The sequence below is a fragment of the Ornithodoros turicata genome, chromosome 5, assembly GCF_037126465.1.
Source record: "Ornithodoros turicata isolate Travis chromosome 5, ASM3712646v1, whole genome shotgun sequence".
NCBI lineage: Eukaryota > Metazoa > Arthropoda > Arachnida > Ixodida > Argasidae > Ornithodoros > Ornithodoros turicata.
Genome location: NC_088205.1, coordinates 71,597,400 through 71,620,891, shown reverse-complemented (window position 1 = coordinate 71,620,891; position 23,492 = coordinate 71,597,400). Strand labels below are relative to the sequence as shown.

Sequence of the window (23,492 nt, the reverse complement as noted above, 5' to 3'; positions counted from 1 at the left end):
TGACACCCGACGACAATTGCGAGCGTCAACTGCAAAAGATGACCTAAATGATAGCAGAACAATGCTAAAACGAAATTCTAGTATCGTTCAAACATGAAAACCATCCAAACTGGTCCAAACGTCGTTTAATCGACTCCAGATATCTTCACTCGATTTATACATCCATCACAGACCGTCCCACACCCTTCTCTCGTCTCTTGCCTTCCCCCTCCCGCAGGCATCATTCACGTGCGCATACCTCTACACAATATATACCCCTTTCCACCCATATCACACCTCATACATGAAGAAAGAGGGGTGCAGCACTCAGTGGGGCATTAAGAAACGACAGCATTCCGCTTGCAACATCGTGATCTCTGACAGTCAGCCCGTTCCCTCGAAGGCAGCCGAGCTCAACTGTCGCCAGGGTTAGCAGTCTGCCTGGTCGATACCCAGCACCAGGAGCATGGTGTACATATACAGCTTTCGCATGCAACTAAGCCGACTCGCGAAAGCCTCGGGAAGTACCAAACAAAAGTCGGGCTCGGAGGATTAGGGCGAATGGATTGTCGGATGGATTCGGCACAAGTCGGAAGTGCGGATAGTGCGGCTTCTTTCGTCGTCATCTATTTCGAATTAAGTCGCGCGACGTATCGTGTTTCGTAGGAGTTTCTAGAAGGGGGGTGTGGCATGGTTTTTGGGATTTCGAGGCTAAAGGACTGAAGGGTTAGTTTGATGAATTCTTGCGAGGGAGTGTGCTTTATAGTCGACTGATTTTGTTCTTCATTTAGCCCCCTTTGTGTTCTTTATTGTTGTATTGTCTGAAATGGGGTAGAGCACTGCACCACAGCGGTGAGACTTTCGACGTCACTGTCATTAACGTAACGTAATGTACGTAATTGCACGTCAGTAATGCACAATCTGCATTACTTCCTACATTATTTATTGTACTTTTTTATTTACCTTTTCACCTTATATGCGAGCAAGTTGAGAAAATAATGCCGTTGCCTAGCATGATTTCACGCTGTTTCTCACCAACCAGCGATAATGTCCAGTTCGTTATAACGGGGACCTCTTTGACTGCTCAGGCGGTGCAGCACCGCCGACGGCCGCTTGCATAAAACATGGGAGCAGCGATTAGTGATGAGCACAGTACTTAGATTGTCATTCGAAGTTCGCGGGTCTGAAAAGTCCGGCCCGTGAAGAGCTCTGACAAACAAATGTTTTATGCAAAAAAGACCGGGAAATTCCGACGGATAAAACGTAATTGGAAATTAGGGTTGCAGTTAGGCACGCATTACGTATCTATAAGAACATGTACAGTGGACAACATGTATCCCCGTAACAACGGTACCCGGTCCACCTTTATGTCGTTCTTCGTTACTGTCTGTGACAAGAGGCTTCCCAAAAACAGAATTTACTTTTGTTTCTGCGTGGATTATTCTCTTAGCATTCCTATTGTCAACCTCGAGACACAGTGTCCTATGCTGTTTTATTTCAAGAGGTAAGAAGGGTTGTAAATCGTTATCTCATTACGCAGCTAGAAAGTAACCCATTTCCGAACCCATCCCTCACGACGTGGTCAGTAATAATAAAGCACAATCACCGTCGTCGCGATTCGTCTTAAATCGTCGTAAACAAAAGCCCGTGCAACATATGACACTTACAATTATAGTTAAGTTATTAGTTACGTATAGTTAAGTATTAGTTACAGATAGTTAAGTAGTTACAGTTAAGTGTTTTTATGCGGTAAGTTTTATGGTCATTCGTATCGGTGCCACAGAGACTGTTATAATGGCAATTTCGTGAATGTCATGTTTGCTGGTTAACTTGCTTCGCCAGAAATCATTCAACCATGTAATGCTGACAATCTGCCTCCCATTGTCTGAGCAGCGTAACAATTTTAGTTCGCGTAATGCCACTTCCCACTGTATAACGCAAGATGGGTAAATTTGGCTTAAATGTTACTGCTATGCCGCTTTTGCTTAAGATTTGGTGCCAATTGCCAAATACGCGAATTCAGCAAGTTATCAAATCAAGCCAAAACCAGTCTCCGTGAAATTCAACTTAACCCCCTAGGCTCTGGTGTACTTAGAAAAGGTCACAATAAAAGTCTGTTCTGAAGGCTCAACGCCATGACGAAAATTGACAAAGAAAAACTGAAAATTGTCAAAGGATATCCTAACCCCATCTGCATCATTTATTGCGCTGTTGGGGGTTGGGGTGGGGGTGGGGGGGAGACAAACGATACAGCAGAAGACGCCTGCGAGTCTACGAGAGAAACAGGAGCAAGTGCGAAATGTTCAATTTTTTTAATTGTTAAATATTTCAACGGTTGTGATGCTAATTTTTTGTGCGTTGTTTATGAGATACTGAAGGACTCATATTCATTGAAAAGCTCTTGTCCCAGTGTATGCATCGTATATGGCACGTCCAGATACACGTGTGCTATATATTTAGCACATCATAGGGCCAAGCGCCTGCCGCGGATTGCAAATTGGGCGCGGGACCTACTCCTTCGCTACATAATTTATTTTGCTTTTTATTTTCCTTTTATGGGTGGAAATTGCGCGTGGTATGTTTTACACCGCGAAGGTGAATTCTCCGTTCACACTCCCACGTTTTCTCATTTCGAAACTGAAACGTAACTGACAGAGAAGATGATCCAGGTGACGAAGAAGGCGTAGAGTTAGCTCTCCAAGGCGTTTGGTTGACGACGGTACCATGAGCTAACGGACTAGTATGATGAAGAGTAATCCACACTTTGGGGACTGAAAAATGCAGCGTTCATCTTCCACAACGACTTCCGTATGCGCTGCACCAGATCAGTAGTGTTCGACAACTTTTAGCTCAAGGTGAGTGTCGTGTTTTGGTTCCAGTGCAGGCTGGAAAGTAAATAATAAGACCAAGCTTTCTTACCTTTTCCACGACCACTAAGCCCTGATGTCCTATTTCTAGTACATAATGCGATCTTTTATACTCAGATACTACTAAAGTCGTGCTTTGTATTTTCTGGTTTTTTGGGCGATATAGAAGCCAAATCAAATGAGAGAAAAACTGAATATTTAAAACACACACACACACATGTATAGGCATCGGAGCGGAAGGACCAGTCACACAGGCGGGCTCCCTTTAATGTTTCACACGGGCTAGACCAGGACTACGTAGATACCAACACCAGAGCACGTGATCGCTGCATGTCAAATATTAATAATTGTTCGGTCCACACTGAGAAGCTTATCGCTACGTTTACCTTAAATTACAACGGGCAACGGATTTGTGTACCGCCTCGAGCGATGCAACACCCCGTTCATTATAAGTTGTTGTTGTTCAAACAGGTTTACAAAGTGATCAAAATTTTTGTGAAAAAAAAAAAAAAAATGGTACGTGGAACAGGTGTACTTTGGTTGGCCGTCCTGTAAAGGTAGCTATGCGGCAGAATGACGTGTTTTGGTGGGAAGCAAATTTTAGTTCCTGCGCCTGTGGCGAAGAAACACCAAGAATGTTGAATTGGGCCTGTTGGCAGGACATTATGAAATTAAAAGCATTTTGTGAAACTTTCTGGTCCCTCGTTTGTGGCAAGCGTTCACACTCGGGAGGTTTCTCTTCCGCCCCCAACTACTGGGTTTCCACATTTTTTATTTCTTTCAACTAACTGCGGCTAAGTGGTCTGGGGTAGCCAGTCTAACTTTGTCGCGACTTAAATCCCTTATTTTTTTCTTTTTCTATCACATCACATCACAAAATTAAAAGCGCTAAAACCAGAAGAAGAGACGAAGACACACACAAATACCGCTATCTGTGTGTCTTCGTCTGGTTTTAGCGCTTTCAATTCTATGATAACACGCCCACTGATTATAATGATAATCTGCTATCTATCTAATACTTATCACCGAAATAAATTTGTTTTCATTTTACTGACACTTGCTCTCATTTACGCTTACATTCAGGTCGATTTCCATACTTCCTCCTATGCTAACCCTATCGGAACACGAATTTTCATGAAACGGCGCTCGTCCAATGAAGACGTCATGCAGTAGGAGCAGTGCACGTTTCTACCGGGTACATCCCATGTGTTCTCTATCATAACAGAGCACGCACGGAGGCTTTGCCAGGCGATGTTGCCGGACGAGTCCTTGGCTGACGTTGATGCATGGCCCCGACAAGCGCACGGCGCTTTAATGGATACCTTAATTAGACTGAAATCGAAAACGTGCTTCCATCGCGGGCCACGACCTTTTACATATAGGCCTACCGCGCGGCGGTGCTCCCGAACGCTAATCCGAGAAATCATTCGACTGTGGCGGGGGAGGCGTCGTTATTGTACCGACCTAATGCGCGAGTTCGCGGGATTTAATGTCAAACTTTTCTGCTTTGCGCGTACGTACGTGTTGGAGAAGCGGTTTTGGAGAAAGTACGTAGGTGGTTATGGGCAGTTTGGAGGCACGTGTTTTAGAGGGAGATTCGGGTTGGACGTGTGGCGGCGGGCATTTTGGGTCATATGCGGGGCTAGAATGGGGCCAGAAATAAGATGGAAATAAGACGGCCGGCACCGGGATTCGAACCCGGGTACAAGGGTGCCGGATACTGTACAGCGCTCAGAGCTGCGTTCTGCACGCTAATGAAAGGTAAAGGAATAAAATGAGTAAGAAAGAAGTATAGAATATATTGGAAGTATATAAAAATTATGGAGAGAAGCTTTTTAAAATTAAATTCAGTTTTAGCACCGCGGAGCAACTATGGCTATGAGCGGCGTACAGACGTGGAGTGCCGGACGGGTGGTGGTGGTTTAGTATGCGTACTGGGCCAACTTCAGGGGGAATTGCGCCGAAATTAGTCTGGTAACTCTTCGGCAAACCCAGGGAAATCCTCAGGAAGCGCAGCCGGTGACAGATTCGAACCCGTGTCACCTCACAGTCTCAGCGTGGAAAGCGATCATCCCAACCACTATGCCACGGGTGCTGGTGGAGAGAATCTAACTGGCAAAAACACTTACAGTAGTCACTGAAAGAAGGGACAGCCTACGAGCCGAAAAACCCACCCACTAAGGCTATACCCACTAACGAATTATTTACCAAGGAATAGCAAGCCGCCCTTTCTAGCTGACTTTTCTTGCCAAAATAAATATATCTCCCCCCCCCCCCATCCCACAAAAAAAAAATGAAGAAGAAAAAGAAGGAAAGGAAACAGTCTAAATTGATGTCACGAAACTTGACGAAAAGGATATCACACATCCAGAACCCGTTCCCCACGGGGTGAGAGTCAAGCGTCCAAAACCGTCAAAATGTTAAAGGGACTGGAGGCGACTCCGTGCGACAGAGAACTTGTACGATGTAGTTTACGACAGAACTGCATTTATTTCGTCCGACTTTTAGACATCAATTTAGGTTAAACGGTCAGCTTTTATGTGAACAGCTGCTTCAAGAGGCCATTGTATTTCCCCCGCAGGCCAAAAAATTGGAAGCAGGAAAACAGCCACAAATATGCAGTATCCGCACTGTCAAATAAATTATGCGCGACCTTTTTCCACGGCTAATTTTTAGCATCCACAGGACGGTGATTTACGCTCAAAAATATTAGAAAACCGAATTCTTATTGAATGCGTCCTAAGCGGCAGCCGTATGAAAGCGTTAGTAGGATATGTATAATAGGTGAACATGGCAAAACTAGCTTGTAATTCGAAAAGAAAAAAGAAAGAAAGAAATGGCCATTGAGCACAAGTTCCTCCAATTCTTTTTCTTCAGTTTCACTGCCGTTATTTCTGTATCGCAGATAAAGAAAATGTGCACAAGAGCGGGGCGAGCCCTTTCTTTTCACTTGAATCTACCGTCCAGAATTTCTCCTACGCTCTTATCTCACAGATAGGCGAAAACGGCAATAAGACTCGATAACCCCCCAGCGTACACTGGCCCGAACTATGCAACTGGGTAAACGCCACTTCCATTCACGCAAGCATTCCGTCTTTCAATTCGATAAGCAGCGCGCCTACCATTATTTCGAGCAAGGCAATCGAGAACGTTCACGTAAGAGATAGAGTAGCACGATAGCTCACAATGCATATCGCGTAATAAGAGGAGACCGAGGAAAGGCTAGATGTATTCCCGGTCGAATATAATGTCTTCTTTTTTTTTTTTGGCGAATGATGCCTGCGATGTTTCACGAGTGTAGGAGCTAGCTGTTTCTTCTCGTCGTATTCGCCAATGGGAAGCCATGAAAAGGTCATCTGCAGGAGCTTTGTGTTATTCAGACTTTTTATATACAGGCTTTTTTTTTTTTTTTTTTGCCGCTACGGAACTTTTATTAAAACAACTAGTAAAAACAAAAATACAGATGCCGTTTTTGCAGTTGAGTTCTACGGCCAGGCTGACGTCCCCTCGAAGAAAGTATGCAAATACAAGATGACTAATTGCCTAAAATTCATTAAATAACTCTTTAATTAGGGAATTCCGAGCAAAAGCGGGAGATCAGAATAACAGACCATCATAGTTCAAAGCCATTCCACGTTTAAAAGATCCTGAAGCACGCACCTGCGTTAAGATATCCACCCCCGAATTTCGATATGCAACTGAGCCGAAACCGCGGCGATCTGGAACGCTAGGGGGTACAGCCCTCATTTTCCCTCAGATAGCCACGTGATTTGGAACGATAGAGATCATTGGAGTAGGTGTCGACCTGCGGGCCAGATAAAACCGTTTTCCCACCTAGATAGGCCTCCGTCGGCGAAAATGATGCGCTTCTCAGGCGAGTTTTTTCAGTTTTGGCTCATTTGCTTATAGCAGAATCTCGGTGAGACAGGGGAAGTCAAGTCCGATCAGAAATGTAGCACAATACAAAAAGCAACACTGAAGCTTCCTTAGTTTAATATATACAAGCTTTCGCGTGGGGGACCACGCTTCATCAGGTACAAGGTGTGAAATTCGCGTATACAAGTATATAAATATATATATACAGAGAGAGAGAAAGTTTACAATAAGCAGACGCCACAAAAATTGGGGGGAGGTGCATACTGAAAAACAAAACAGATACAACTGGAAAGCTACCAGTTTATCACTACATGAATGTTGGGGGTCAACACGTTGGGAGGGAAGAAAAGCGGAACCTCTCATAAAGGAGGAATTTGCTTATCAAAATTCGGGGGTGGATATCTTGACGCAGGTGCGTGTTTCAGGATTTTTTAAACGTGGCTTTCAACTAGGATGGTCTCTCATTTTGATCTCCCGCTTTTGCGGGAGAATTGGCCGTCTCCTGGCCGTAGAATTGAACTGCAAAAACGATTGATTGATTGATTTGTAAAGAAAAAAATGGAGATCGACATCTATGCTGCTCTCACGGCTTTCTTTTAAAAATTGTGTAACGGATAAAAAAAAAAGAAAACCTGTAGTGTGCGTGAAGTTTGTGGTAGAATTCGAACACTTAGGGGGTTAATTGAATGATGGCAATTGAAGTATGCAACATGGCGTTGTGAAGGTTGTGTTGTGTTTGTCCTTCTATGTTTAATTTCCCCCTCCAGTACAACGTTAGGAGGTTAATACATTATTATGCAGTGTTAACACATCTTTAGACTACTCAAAAAATGAGTACACAACCAGTCAATCAATCAATCTACTAGGTGACTGATTGATCTGAGAGATTCAAAGATCTTTCAGAAGACCATGGTCAAGATAAATCACAAGAACAGATTTTGATGGCAAGTACCCCGGATGTCTCCCCTCTTATGCTGCCGTACCAAAAACAACAACAACTTTATTAGAAGATGACGACTGGGGAGTTTCATCGCCACGGGTGATACTCTATCCCATTGCTGGTGGTGATGCGGGGAATGAAATATAATGAGCCCCTTCACAAAAAGGATCGAAGTCCTTTGAAGAGAGCTTGGAGAGCAGAGCATTGGTGGGCTGGGTTTTGCCATGGACCGAGCAGTTTTGTAAGAGAGAGAGAGAGAGAGGGGGGGGCGAGAGCCCAGGTGATTAAGAGACCCGGAGAGCGCGGTTCGAGAAGGTTGGTAGTATGGGCAATGAAGAAGAATGTGCTCTAGATCTTGTAGAGCACCACAACGACGGAATCTGAGGGAGTCTCAAGCGGTAACGCCACTGCGCTGTAAAATCCACATCGAGTCATATTCGATGAACTAACGCAGCATCTTGACGAGATGTGTTTCACGGCATGCCGAAAGCGAGCATTGGATCAACACTTCTCAGCATAGATGGTAGGGGGGAGTGGAGATATCAGTTGTCCATTGGCGGAAAGCGCAATACTCGTCTGTCTCCAAGACGAGAGAGCTGCTTCTGCAGCGCTGTCGGCCTGTTCGTTCCCCACGACACCGCAATGGGCTGGAACCCACTGGAGAAATAGCCTGTGCTCTGCTTCGTACACAAGGCGGTAAGGATTAGTACATCCGCCATTAGGGGCGCGGATGAGCCCTGTATGCCAGAATTTTCAACATCTTGCAGTGCAGATTCATCGCCCGCTTGATTTTACCCCGCGGGAATGGACAGTGTTCACTGAGTTGATCAGCGATATGATCAGTGATATGATGAGTGATGTGATGAGTGATATGATTAGTGACATGATCAGTGATGCGAATATGCATGGAATGTAAGACAGCGTCAGCTTCACTTTCAATGTTTTTTTTTCACCTATCTTTTTATTGTTGTTGTAGGAAAATTTAATACGACGTGGAACGGTCAGTACATGGACAGCGCCTCAAAACAATATTTACAATTTATGAGCTATGAGGCTATGAGGGGCGATATATACATTGCTACACTTCATGATACAAGAGGGATATGCACTATTTACATTCGATGGAGCATGAGACGAGTGATGGGAGTGATGAGAGATGGGAGGGGTACTGTTCCCGGAGGGACACCTCGGACAGACACGGAGCCCCCTTGCACCGAAAGCGAAGCGACCGTTTTTCATCTTTTTATTACCTTGCAACGAAACACTGTTTTATATCACAATCTGGATAACATATTTTGCATCTTTAATTAGTGTTAGCAAGCGTGTGTTCACTGCACTTTTTCAAGTCTATAATTAACTTTGTAATATATCGTCACGTAGCCCCTATGTAATGCCACTACCCTCATGAGAGCATCATCATCTTTACTAAAATGAAGTCCATGCAGAATTAGCCCCAAATGTTGCCTAACATTATAACATCTTTCCTAACATATTTTTAGACTTGTTTATTCATTTATCCTGTGTAACCACAAGACGTAGGCGGGTTTCTCGTTAGCCTAACTGCTTGTCTAGTGCACATCATACATAACCTCAATTTCGGCCAGAGCATGTATACTTATCGTTCTACCCTCGTTAACACTGCACAGGACCACTACACAATGCACTCAACAGCGTATAGAACGACAACATCGCTCATAGAGCCGAGATGCGTCCGCTAACTGCTCATTACACTAATTAATGATAACCATACATTATTACATCAAAGGGAAATGCTTTCGCTGAGCCTCTCTACAAGAACAATGCTGTACCCCTTACCGCCCTCATGAGGGCCTACTCCATCTTTGCAACAATTTTCATGTAAAGCGTAATCCACTAAACACGCGGCGCAAGAATTTTTCTTTCTTTTTTTTCATGCGCCAATCGGGGTTTTAATTCATTTCACGCATGCTCTGTGTTCGGTTAATTAGAAAGGAAACTTGAAAACACGCTGTCTCTCCGGGTATAGTGTTTCTCTCCTCTTTCATTCCCCATCCCCGCCCCCCTTGTTGTAATTACGTTTCTAATCAGTCGCTACGGGGCGAATCCATGATAACGGAAGCAGAATTTTTCTCGCGTTTCCGACACAAACGGAAAGCAATTAGTCGTGCGTACGTTTTGTATTGAATGCGAAATAATTTGAGGAAGCAAAAATTACCGCGGCCCCCTAAGAGAAAAGCCAGATGTACGAACGTCCGAAGAAACAGTACGCGCGGCTGAAACGCAACAAAAATAAGGCGACTCTGGCGCAACGAATTGAAGTTTAGAAAGGTGTAATTCTTCCCCCTTTTTTTCATGTTTTTTTTTCTCCGAGTTTAGGTAATGAACGAGCGCAATTAGTCGGAAGGCCTCGCAAAGCCTATCGCTTCATGCCTTGGCCGGTTAATAAACTGCCGCTCGAACAGTGATTGCCTCGAACGCGTGGTAAATCTGCAGAGATTAAGTCCTATGGCACCGCCTTTTTTTTTTTCTTCAACGATTAATTGCGAATAATCGCGTGGAATTGTGTGTGTCTGCTGCGAGGGTTCAGATTCGCTCCTCGTCGCCAAACCGTTATACGTTGCCAGACATTACGCTCGAAGTTTTAGCGCTATCCGAAATAGCGACCAGTTTGGCACAACGAGAAGCTTAGGCAATGATCATTCGCATGATGATTAAAGCGCTTTCAGTACCCGCCCTCAGTTTCTTCGCGGTGCTAACACGGAATTAATTAAAAAAGGATCAAGTGCCCGCCCTCTTTCGTTTGGCTCTTTGTTGTCTACTGTCGTTCCCTACGCTGTATACGGCAGTGGGAAACGCAGTACCCTCACTTCCTCTAGGACATCGTGTGGGTACATCGCTCTTATTATAGGCGGCATACTGGAATTCAAAAGAACGGGGTAGGATCGAGATTGACTGACACGTTATCGACACGACAGCTGTCGTTCTCGGACACACAGAAAGAAATCAACGTCTTTCCACATTGTAGAAAACGGAGCGAGATTGATATGGTGCATGCAGGTCGCTGATCAACTAAGAAGCTACCGTGCAACGACGGGAAGCGATCGCTGCCGAGAATGGCGGAATATCGCCTCCGTTGGACAACAGCCCGTCACAAACCGTTCGCAAACCGTTTGAGGAAAAACGATTCACTAAGACTCGCTATTAATCGGCATAGTGGATGAGTTTTAGAATACTATACGAGGTTGTGGCGGCCCGTGTGTGATGACGAAGACGTGCCTCTGCTGCCACGCGCTACGGCGCTGGCACGGCAGTTCTACCGGCACCGTCCTAGCGTGAGGCCACGACCATCTGCCCGCTGGGACATTCCATCATCGCCGGTCAGGACTCATGTAGAGGAACTCCACCTCCTCTACATTTGGTGACCCGAACTATGAACACCATGTTCGGCGTAATTCGGCCAGGCAACATCCCAAATTACTGCAAGCCCACCTCCGAAGGTACGGTGCAACGTTCTACCGAGGAACCGCTAGGCGACGACGTCAATTCACCGCGGCTCCACTCATCGCAACGCCCGACCGCGCCACACCATGGTCCTACCCACCTTACCCATCTACCCAGATCACGTCGCCATGGTCTCGCACTCTGCGTCACGTCGCCACACGCTTCACGATGGCACTCCTCGGGCTACCACCAGCGGCACCTTCCCGAGCATCACGCTCCTGTACCGGTCGCGGTACGCCGCTGTCGACCGCGCCACCCGCATCTGCTACGCCAGCGGTCAAGGAACCCTGCCCGCCTCGCCTTCCCACCTGGCTTTTGTGCAACATAGTGGCAGTCCAGTCCATCCAATTGCGGTCAAGGGGCACCAGGACCAACGTTCCACCGGGGTCACGCACGGAGGCCACAGTGAGTTTACTCCCGGTCTCCACGTGCTTCACGATGGTCCTCCCCGGCACTCTCCGTGGTGACAACACTACGAGCTCAACGCTCACGAACCGGTCGCGGTTCTGTCGCCCCACTCTCTTATCACTTCGGCCTACATGCATGCTCTCCGCTTTGGCCCGCCCCTGGAACCCTCCCGGCCAGCTCTTGTCCGCACCGTTCAGCCCGACACTTCTGCCCACTCATCACAAGACGCAAGACCAGCCGTTCCTGTACTGCGTGTCGCCCGTCTTCCTCCTCTTCCTGTATCGACGCGGAATCTCAACCGCCAGCTGTACACCGCTCCGCGTCTGAGGGGGGGGGAGTGATGTGGCGGCCCGTGTGTGATGACGAAGACGTGCCTCTGCTGCCACGCGCTACGGCGCTGGCACGGCAGTTCTACCGGCACCGTCCTAGCGTGAGGCCACGACCATCTGCCCGCTGGGACATTCCATCATCGCCGGTCAGGACTCATGTAGAGGAACTCCACCTCCTCTACAAGGTGATGCGAGGTGATGGACAAGGTGTTATACGAGGCGATATCTGTTGCATGTGGCAGCGCAACGACGACTTGGGCGCAACCCTGGACCAAAAATGCGCTATGGCAGAGTGTCTCCGCGCGTGAGAGATGAACAAAATAGAGGTCACGTGACTGGGAAAATAGTGGGGAAGAAGGGAACCGGCCAAAAATCGTAAACGTTGCTTGGTTAGCGTTCTAAATAAACCACCTTTCGTTCTCGATGATGCCACAATGCTGGAACGCACGTGATGCATCCACAAATTGTTTTCTCCTTTACTGTAAGCCCTACCAATAAGGCCACGGCCTTTCAGAAGCGGGGAGAGGGGGAAACTAGAGGGCCGCGCAGTCCCAATTGTCTTACTCATGTATGGCGTTCACAGGCGTTCGCAGAATACGTGTTGCCCTGTTTCGATTTGATTACAAGCACAACGGGAGAAACGGATTGTCAACACTCCACTGCCGGAGGAGCCGCTAAATGGAACAGAGGGAGGACGTCCTACTAGGCTTGCCACACCGGGGGACACGAACCGTGTACCTAAACGAGCGACTTTTCCTAGAATACTCCAGCGGTATATAGATGTGCAAAATGTCGTAGCCGCCTTCTTGTGACACGCGAGAGCGAGCGCTCAACGTCAGAGATATCGGCGTGTGTGGTGCACCAGCTCCTGATGCTTAGATGATTGCCATCTGCGCCGATATGGAAAGAATACCAGCGTTCGAATACCAGGTCGAATTTCCGCGCTGGCTGTGTTGTCTGGGCATGGTTTCCCGGTGTTTTTCCTCAGGTGTTTTAAGAGAAACGTCGGTACAGTTCCCTTTGAAGCCAGCCCAAGACGCACGACTTTCACTCCTTCCCGAGTAGCATGCCGGTGCCCCGGCAAGCAGCTCGCTCGGTAGTAATACGCCACCGGCTTTCGTACTTCGGCCTCTCGACGGATGCGTTTCAACGTGGTTTCCTGCCCCACGCTGGCTTCGGATCCGTGACAAATGGCGATTCCTCGTTTTGTAGTGACGCGGTGCACTTCGTTTCCTCTGTCAGAACAGTGTTCCAGTTTGCTCAGAAAAGAGACCAAAGGTCGTTCGGAGCTGGAGCCGGAATCCATGCCTCGAGCCTCCTTTCGTTTTGACCAACAACAACAACAACAACAACTTAAGCCTGAAGGAGAATGCGGCATATGCGAGAAGAAGACGTCGCAAGCGGTGACGTCACGAATGGTGGGAGAAGGAAGCTCTGCTTTCTTCTCACCCAGAACTAATAGCGCTAGGACGAGACACACACGTAGCGCAATAACAATAAAGGTTTAGTCATAAACACAAATCACTTAAATTCACTTAATGAATATGAAATATACTTGTCAGATTTTCCTCTCTCTACCATTCCCTATCATTCCGAAACATTACTTTCATGTTTACAAAGATAGGTGGCAGTGCGAAGTTTGGTTCTCTACTGACGCATTGCTACCCAGAGGCTATAATAGTCAAGTCTGCACAGCGCTGCTGGCGCTGCCCTGGAGTAGCCTAAGGACGTCTTACATCAAAGCCTGTCATGTCACCCATCGAAAGAAAACCGTATTTGTCGTACCTACTACGGCGCTCGCACAATTTCGTTAACTCACTTTTATATATATATATTGAGTTGACATACACGAACAACCTGTCACTCATGCGCCCAGGGACAACCACCCTTCTTTCACCAAAAGACCATAGTATTCCACGTCACTTCCTCCCCCGTAAAAGACCATCAATGCCTTCATCCCATTCATATCCGCGCGTACTTCTCTTTTGCCTGGGATCACTCGAGTGAGTTTTATGCCCGAAGGGCGATGATCGCACCGATAATCGGCTCACATACCGCGCGTGTATTCCTGAGCCATGCCCTAGGCTTGAGGGTTTAATCACCCACACAGACATGATTACCATCTCCAGACCCCTCCCATTATTAGAGCGGCGAAAAGTATTAAAACAACGGGCGACGCTGTATATATTCTTCCACCAACCCGAAGGCATATCGTAACTTGAAGCCCAAATTTAACGCCACCCCAACATTTCACGACCAGGCATCAAATTACGACCCCATCACCGGAATAAAAAGAGAAAAGAAAGAAAGAAAAGCGGACCTGTGACACCACAACCAACCACCACCGTCCCCATGGCAACTCCGCCGTATAATTCATCACCACGTGACACCATTCTCTCCCCCCCCCACCCCCGAATCCCCCCACTCCTCCTGTGGAAGTCCAACAGGCAATGATGACACTCAAGACGACGACGACGACGGGCAGGAATGACAGACCCTGTGATTCCCTCCAGGCGATTCGGGCATTCATTACTTCTTCATTAAACGGTCTTCCTGCAATTATTCTCTGTTACTCAGCTGACGCGTATTGATTTAGAACCGCGGAGAACTTATCTTCCCGAGACGTGACCGGGGCTCGTCTCGTCTCGGCTTGGCCAATGGAAGAGAGTATTGGTGCGGTGGATTGGACTATCGTCTGCAACGGTTTTAGTTTCAGCAACACTTCTCTGAGCTTTGGGACCCGATTTGTTAGGTAAAAGAAGGTTACTCGAATTTGGGCTGTGAGAATATTCGGATTTTTCGAATACCGAAGCGAATAATTGTACATCGGAGTCGAATTCCCGATCGATCATGGAATGCTATACAATATAGTGTATATATATATATAGTCGAATTCCGAATCGAAGCGATGGCTCTTTCAACCCGAAAAGTCCCGAAGTGCACTTATAAGGCAGGAAACGCACGAAGAGAAGACAATAATTGGGTGTAGATATACACGTAAGGTGACTCCGCCCACAATTGTGCGGCTACATGCTGCACAGGGTATATAAAACAATGCGAGTAACTGCATACTTCATGCAATTTTTTTCCCTTTCTATCCTGAGAATAGCAAGCCGCCGTAGCGGTGACTGACCATTCCCTCCTTTTTTTTATGTAATAAACATATCCCCCCCCCCCCGTGTATGTATATGTATCACGTGCATACGCTGAAAATGTATTCATTTCGATTATATAACCTTTCGCGTCGTATATACTTCGGTTATGTAACTACTTGATACGTATTTGGTTCGGGTACACTCTAAGAAAAAAAGGAGTACTTTTACTCCTTTTGGGGAAAAGGCATTGCAAGGCAAAAATTGCATTGCCACAAAAAATAGTCCCTTTCGGGAGTAAATGCACGGGAGTAAATGAATGTCACAGAATGAAGACCGCATTTCACGCGCTGTTGTAAGAGTCCCAGGTACATAATTGGTGCGCATGCATGAAAATACTTTGAAGCAAACCTTCAACCGTGATATATCGAGTGATATAAAATATTGCGCCATACTAGGGCACAATTTGCGAAGGAAGACGCGCTAACTGTTTCTTACTCTCTGTGGTTGGAAAATTGCTACTTGGTCTGGGTTATACAGCCTTATGTCGTTCAAATTGACCAAGGGCACATATTTACGTAGATTGTTGCATTCAGGAGACCATTCGCGAAGTTTAGTGACAATTTGCAGTCCTGGAGAGTAAATGTCGGGACTAAATGTTGGGTTAGGGGACTAAAATGGGGAGTAATTGCACACTAGGGGAGTAGAGGCTGCAATTACTCCCCGTTTTACTCCTTTTTTTCTTAGAGTGTACATAGCAACTCGTTTCATGTTTTGTTCGGTTCAAAAATGACTATTCGAACAACCTTAAATTGACGAGCGTTGTACGCGCCTTTAACCACATTGACAGTGCGCCGAACTATTTAGTGTTTGTCGACCGGGTTTCCGTGAAACTTCTGTGAAATACTATTTTACGAAGTTCGCCTCTAAATATGATTTCCAGCTATATGACATTGGCAGAAATACGCGTAACGTCCTTTCTTTTTTCTTTTTTATTTATTTATTTATTTTCTTTGCAATTGCTATATTCTCGTGTACGGCTGCCGAGTCAACCTGCTACGTGAAAAGAGTTACGATATAGCTCGGAATTCATTGGGAGCGAGTACCGAGGCCGTTCGCGACAGCTCCTTCGTGGACACGAGGAACGCATGCAACTGATTCTACTACCACGCCTGTTCTCACGAACGAGCCTAAAGCACGAAGCACAGTGTTGCAGTTGTCACGTATGATCAGGAAAATAAGATTATATTTTCTTCGCCTCATTGTGATAGTCCAACTTATACTTCGCGCCCCAAGTTTCCCGAAGTTCGCTGTCGACCTCATATTGTTATGACAACACTGTCCCTGGAAGGGTTAGTACGGTAGGCTGATCAGTCGTTCTGCACGGACATTCACTTCAGAACATCGGTAGCATCTTTGGGTATCGTTCCGAGAGCGTTTAAATGCAGCGAATATCGCTGCGAGATCGACCTATAGGGGGCGACACCGTTACCTTTCTAGAGTGGATAACACGCCGCGCGACGTTCGGAGTTGATGGTTCTTTTGGGATATTCTTGTGTATATTCACAGGAAGATCACTTGTGCCGGGATGGCACGATACTGTTCGGTTCCCTCATGCTCCACATAGTGCACTGAACGCGGAATAAACGTGTAAAAGCAGACGACGCGAGGAAGCTACCCACACTACGGTAGTTCATCGTTTCTCCGCAGCGCACCGACACCGCTCGATCTCGGGGTGAATTGACCAATCGTCATATGCTGATCTCGCGCCCGCACTCTTTTCTTTGTCATTGTAACTTCTTCCTTCTCTTCTCCGTGTATTCACACGAGCGATATCCTCAAGGTATATTTCTTTGGAAGAAAAAGAAGAAGAACAAAAAAAGGCTGCTCTCGGAGTGCTCTGTCGCGCCTTATGCTGAGAATTTGCGCGGAGCCGGAATATAAGTTGCGCACTGTGCACGTAGCAGACGACACTAGATCTGCCCTGTCGTCTGTTTCGGAATGTCTCGTGGCTGACACGCAGGATATTCCGTATCGCTACAAGAACGTGAAAAGACATGACGTTAAACGCTCGCGGTCACGTGGCAGCAGAACGCTATGACATTATGCGCATATCTTACTGAAGTATTCTGAAGAACATCGCCCGTGTTTGACTACACAGTCTCTCTCTCCTTTTCTTTTTCGCCCTTCACGACTATTACGGACGGACCGACATCGGGGGTGGGGGCACAATGAAGCTATGTCTTTAATAAAAAAAATCGAACCGAAAAGTTTTCCACCCCACTAACTTCCACGCGCTTTTATAGACTATGAATATGCACCAATAATCGCAAACCATGCATTATTAGAGAGGCGTTATTCTGTTGTTCGCATGCGAAAGTATATCGAGGGGAAAATCCGCTTTGTACATTTTGCATGGACCCTTTCACTTCTTCGTAGAACGGTTGACCAGCGCATATTTTCTTCGTGCAAACAGAAGAGACCTCGAGAGGGCCACCCACGTCGCTTTATTCCAAACAGTGGCGGGCTTTTCTCTCCCTTGACTTCGCTTCCTCTGTTATTGTATCCCCTCGCTTTAATCTCATTTCTCCTTGGAGCAGTGGCTGCAGAATTAATAAGCGCCAGCTCATTACCTCCTTCCCAATTGCGTTAATAATTTCCTCGGTTCAGACCGCAAAAACGTCATCGTCATCGACCGCTTTCAACGACAACCGACAAAAAGGAAGAAAAACACATTCAGAAGGGGAAGGACATACTTACGGCTTGGAAGAGAGGCAGATCGTGCTCGGGCACCGTCATCTCAGCCTATAAGATAAAGAACGAAAATAGAGTTCAATTGAATTAAATTGAGAAAGAAATGGGAGAAACCGAAGAAAAGAACAAAGTTGTAAATTGGTGCTAATCTTGCACTAGGGCGAGCGCATTATGTGGAACTTGATGTCGTCGATGTACTGTGAAGCTCGAAGATATGCAACGATAAAAAAAAAAGATACGAAATATTTGTTGCTAAAGATAGATACAGCGATTAAAAGGCTCTCTCAGTAACGCGTGCCATTAACCGTGGAAACTGACCAATTATGAGAAGTACATGTACATAGGTAAGTTATGTCGGCATGTTACTTCCAAAACTCTATGAAAAGAGCATCATGATCATGTTGAGTTTCATGAATATAATGGCATGAGTATAGTGGCATAAGAATTTGCCTTAGGAGAGGTGAAGACAAGATGAAAGTGAAAAGCCCAAGAACAACGGCCCAAGCAGCACAATGTACCGAAAGTCGAGTGCAATAGGGGTGGACGGTATGTGTCTTATCAAGGTTCTTCAGCTTCACGCGTCTGTTCAAGGCCTTCCACCTACCCGTCCACCCCTATTGCACTCGACTTTCAGTACATTGTGCTGCTTGGGGGAGTTCTAACATAATCAGAAGTCGTGCGTATGCGCATCGACGAGTTATTGTTCGTTTGCTTTTATCACAGCGCCTTTTTTTTTTTCTTTTTCTCGTTTCTGTGCCACAGTAGCCAAGATGAGTTTTGAACCGTAGCTGGGGACGTTCCCTAAAATAGAAACGAGGCGTGCATATAAAACATAGAAAGAAAACCGCACACGTTTAGCCATTCACAGACTCAAAAAAGCAAGGATACCCATAAAGATAGCGATCAGAATTTTAAAGTCACACCAATGCTTTCTTTCGCGCTGTACACAGGCGGCGGAGCTCCCGCCACAAAACGACCTCGTTATACTTATATACAAAGAAAGTAAGAAAGAGAACAAACCGCTACGAACGGCCGCAACCACAGAGAAGGAACGAACAACCGTGGCCTGCGTGTCCGTCTGCCCTAATGGCAGTCCAATCCTAATTCTCCTGTTCTCGATGATTCATGAGAAATTCGTGCTTCCTGCGTGGCTTCGAACTGGCCCACACTGTGTGCTCATTAATGGTGCCGTGGATAACTCAATCAACGCAGGAGAAAAAAAAAAGTTTCCCATCCACAATTCTCCTATATAGCTCTCGTGGCTCTGCTACATTGCACGGCTGGTTTCGCCCTGCGTTGTAGTGGCGTGTTTTTGTCTTCTTTGTCTTTTTTCCCCCCCGTTGAAGTAACATTTCCTGGTTACATTTTTCGCTTTTTGTGCATTTTTTATGTGTTAACGTGTTCGGCCCACAAAGTGGGTCATCTGATCGAAAAAGAAAGAAGGTATTTAGGATTAAGGAACGGCAGTTCATAAAATGTGTTTGTGTGTTGGGTAAATGTAACGTTGCACAGAAGAGCAGCCTGTATGCCCCGTACTGGCGGTACGGTGTTCGGGGCGAGGAGAGGGAGAGGGAATCGAGGGAAGAAAAGAGATAGTCAGTTAAAGGGATAGTTTTGCTTTCCAAACATCAAGTCATAGATTTTAGTTCCCACGCGTGGTACATTCCGTAATTTGCAGATTTCTTGGTTTACTTCTCGCGGACTATGGTCGTATAATTTACTATTGGCATTATAAATTGTTGGAATACACACGATTTGAAATTCCCGCGCAGGGAAACGTATGCGCGACGTCAGTGTGACGACATCATGACGACATGGGGGCGTTCCCTTGGAGCCATTTTCACGTGATCTTATCTGTGTCCATGATTGCTCCGCGTCCCGCTGCAAAGAATACTGTGGAGGAGGTGGAGGAGAGGCCGCTCGCACGTGACCATCCTAGCGAAACGTCACTGAAACGTCACCCGAGCTAAGGAGTAGATTCTCGTGCTTGCACCTCCCTCTGGGTGCGGACCTGCTGCCGTATCTTTACGTGGAAATACGCATAACTCTGGGAACACGTTGATATCGAGCGAAAGATCTCGCAGAACAGGTTTTGGGAGTCAAACGCTAGTGCAAGGCGTAGTTATTTCACTGATGTTACGGAGCGAATTTTCCCTTTAATATACTTGCTTATCTGCAGCACGGACCAGCGACATGGCCGAGCGGGTTAATGCGCCCTGCTCGTTTGTGGTAGCCAAGGTCGTGCTGAAGACTGGAGGTAGTGGGTTCGAGTCCTACCACCGGCTGTGCTGTCTGAGGTTTTGGCTGGGTTTTCCGAAGTCTTTCCAGACGAATGTCGGCACACTTCCCCCCGAAGTCGGCCCAGGACGCACACTAACCCCCTTTGTCCCCGACTCCTTCCTGCTGTCCTCTCTCCATCTGTCCACATTTCTACGCATACTCATAGCCACAGTTGCTTCGCGGCGCTTACACGGAATAAAAAAAATAATAATCTGCAGCACGGTCCCATAGACGCCCATGAGCGTGAACCGAAGGACCCCTTGAGTGGCCAAAATTAATCCACAGACGGACACCCGTCACGTCACTTGTGATCGTAGTCGTCTCGGGACACGAAACGACAAATTATCAATGTACCACACCAGAAATTTCCAACCTTACCCGCTCCAAACAATGTCTCTATAGCTTATCGCTCCTCACTCGAATTCAATGCACGTTGCACGTCGGGGGGATTGTGCCTCAAACGCACATTGTACCTCGTCCCATTTGAACATTCCCGATAACGCTGACTTCAACGGCATGCACCGACATTAACCTCTCTTGCATGCATTAACCCACCGCGCTATCTCGCATAAAACTTCCGCCAAGTGGCTACCAACGTCGCATGCATTATCGCGGTCCTGAAGCGGGCACCGAAAGACGTTTCGGCTATATTTAAGGCCGTCCTGGAATTGTGCGTGATTACTCCCATCTAAGGAATGACTTTTTCCCTCGACGGCAACAGAGCGCTAATCGTTCCCATTCTTCAGGCTGTCCACTGTAGTGCTCGGACCGATTTCGCTTTGTCGGCTTTTCCTCCTCATTAAGTCACTTGGGCCCCGCTGGAGCAATTTTCCCTTCCGGTGCGGCCGATCTCCAGCAGAGGTTGAACTTCAGGTGGCCGAACCAGTGTAACGTCTGAACAGCATTCACTCTTAGAAAAAAAGGTGGAGCAGTTACACCGTTTAGGAAGCAATAGTTGTCGCATATGTTGTGCCTAAAAGGTTGCAAAGTTCTACCTGCTACCAAAGAACGATAGTGTTACCGCTTCTGATTCGGTGAGCGAGGGCGGCGTACGCCTTTTTGCAGCAATTTGGATATATGACAATTGCTTTTACCACCCTTTTACACCCTTTATCAGACGCTATGTTGACCCGGGTGGTAACTATAGAAGTTACCACCTTTTCACACCCTTTTTAATTAAAGTGTTATTACTGAAATGCAGGGCTCGAGATTAGAGTCATGCCCCGTTAATATGGACCACGTTAATGTGGACGATCCGGAATACAGACGATTTTTTATGGGGTCGCGCTTTTTCAGTGTATTTATATCTCGTTAATATGCAAACTCGCTTTCCGAACAATGAACAGTGCAACGAGGCACTAAAACTATATATATAGTCCAGATATTTATGTCTCGTTATTGCGGACGGCATCGGTATCGTGAGGACTTCGCTCACCATTGAGCAGACAGTTCGCCGCGCTCAACAATGGAACACACCTCTTCGGATAACAAAACAAAGGGGACATAGGGCTCTGAATGGAAGGTGTCAGTCACAGAGATGGCCATTTAACTTGTCCGAAGAATTGACAATTAAATTACATTCAGTGCATAGGCGTCTCAAGATCACCATAACAGCTGTCATGGCTCATGAGGATGCGAAAAGCGCTTTGCTCTTCTTCTTCCTCTTCATTATTTTAACAGCGTCAGCTGTATAGTGAAGACTTTCCCGACATCGCGTCGGCGTCGGCGGCATTCGCATGCCCGCACACAAAACTCTTATCGCATGTGCGCTCAGCGCTGAGCGAAAGGAGGAGAATCCCTCCAGTTTGCAACCGCTATCGACGTAAAGTGAAATAAAAACCAAAGTACGTCAGTTTTACAGCGTCAGCTGTGCCGTTCAGCTTCCCATCTCGTGGTGGCTGAGTGGTACTTCTCGCCTCGCGCCGCGCCGGAACGCATCCGCGACTTTATCGTGTACGTACTCGCGCCTTACCGCACGCACACGCTTCTCGTCGTCGGGGACTTGAACGTCGACGTTTCACTGGCCAAGAACACCACTTTCCTAAGTGATATCTCCGAACAGCTGGACCTTACGCTGTGCACCGACATCCGCCAACCCACAACTAGACATGGCTCATGCATAGACTCGGTGTTCCAGAACAGCCACCTCGTACAGGGCACCACGCACCTCGCCAAACATTTCAGCGACCACAAATCAATACTCATCACGCTTAAGTAAATTTGTCTACACACTTTCATCCGGCCTCATTTCACCACAAGCACAGCTGACGCTGAATTTCGCGTTACATATAGTCGTAACCGTCCTATAATTTACAGTGACAATTAGCACTGTGTAATCCATGTTGGAGACATATTGTCCACCTTGAGTTGCACATCGTTATGCTTGTGAATAAACCCTTTCATTACTGCTTTCCTCCCTCAATAAATTTATTTTGTTTTTGTCTAAGTGTCCATTATGATGTGGCATGACTGTATGCAGATGTAATAGTAGAAGCAGGAGTATGGATCGTAGTATGGTTAGAGAGATCCGTATGGAACTCCCACCTGAACACAAAAGGTGACATGCGCTCACAGCTTCGTCGGCATTGACTCTATAACCATTAAAATTCCCCGGCTGCTTGGGTCTTGTTTCTTTGATTCTTTTTTTCCCATTTCATCTGGTTTTTTAAGCTCTAAGCTGTATTGCATATCAAGCGCACAGTTCACTTGCCTAAATAAACTATGCATCGTTAGGCCCGCCCACTTGAGCGTGAGTGACGTCATGAGAGGAAAGGGGATGTGACCCAATGCTCGTTACCGAAAGCCTTTCCACGCCATCGTTTGCAGGGCACACCGCTGTTTTTGTGAAATATCGAGGCTATTTAAAATAAACTTACGTACAATACTATATGTTGCAAAGCTATACAAGTTTGCTCATGGTTCCGTTTGCATGCTACCCGAAATGTATTTCTGCATTACGTTCCTCTTTGTCTTTCCCCCCTCGTTTCAGCGAATACGCACACAGGAATCTTTTTCTAAGAAAAAGAACACAACACCAGCCATATAAAAAGCATTGTCGATAGCAAAACTATTTAGCATGCCAAAGCAGTATTTCCGCCTTGTAAAATAAGCAAAAATTGAACCCACATCAAAAAAAAAAAAAAAAAAGCGGAGGTTGTTTATCAAGATGGCGTCCCTGAAGATCTCAAGTGATGCATACTGCCTATTACCGGAGGATCTTGCCCATAAGTATTCGTTATAAGTTCAGCGAAGCATGCTGCAAAAACTTTCAAATTACCAGGCAGCTTCACTTCAAGGCTCTGTGTCGTCATAGCACTAACACTAGTGTTCTGGTTTTTTTTAACTTACTTCTTGGCATATTTGGGGGGGGGGGGCGGAGCATATTAGTTTGCAAGAATATTTCGCTGTCTATTTTATTTTTGTTAAACTCGGTAAATATCCGAAATTCGGAGAAAAAGTCACGGCCGTTGAACGACATACTCCCTTA

The 23,492-nt window shown here is 46.4% G+C and overlaps 1 protein-coding gene across 3 annotated transcripts in view; it reads right to left on the bottom strand.

Moving 5' to 3' along the window:
- The window catches only part of LOC135394712 (teneurin-m-like), a 469,443-nt gene that overhangs the window by 296,626 nt on the left and 149,325 nt on the right, over nucleotides 1–23,492 (bottom strand). For all 3 annotated transcript variants that reach the window (XM_064625589.1, XM_064625591.1, XM_064625590.1), the window contains exon 4: nucleotides 17,732–17,776. The gene's annotated coding sequence lies outside the window, so the exon portion shown is untranslated. The remainder of the gene's footprint in view (nucleotides 1–17,731; nucleotides 17,777–23,492) is intronic.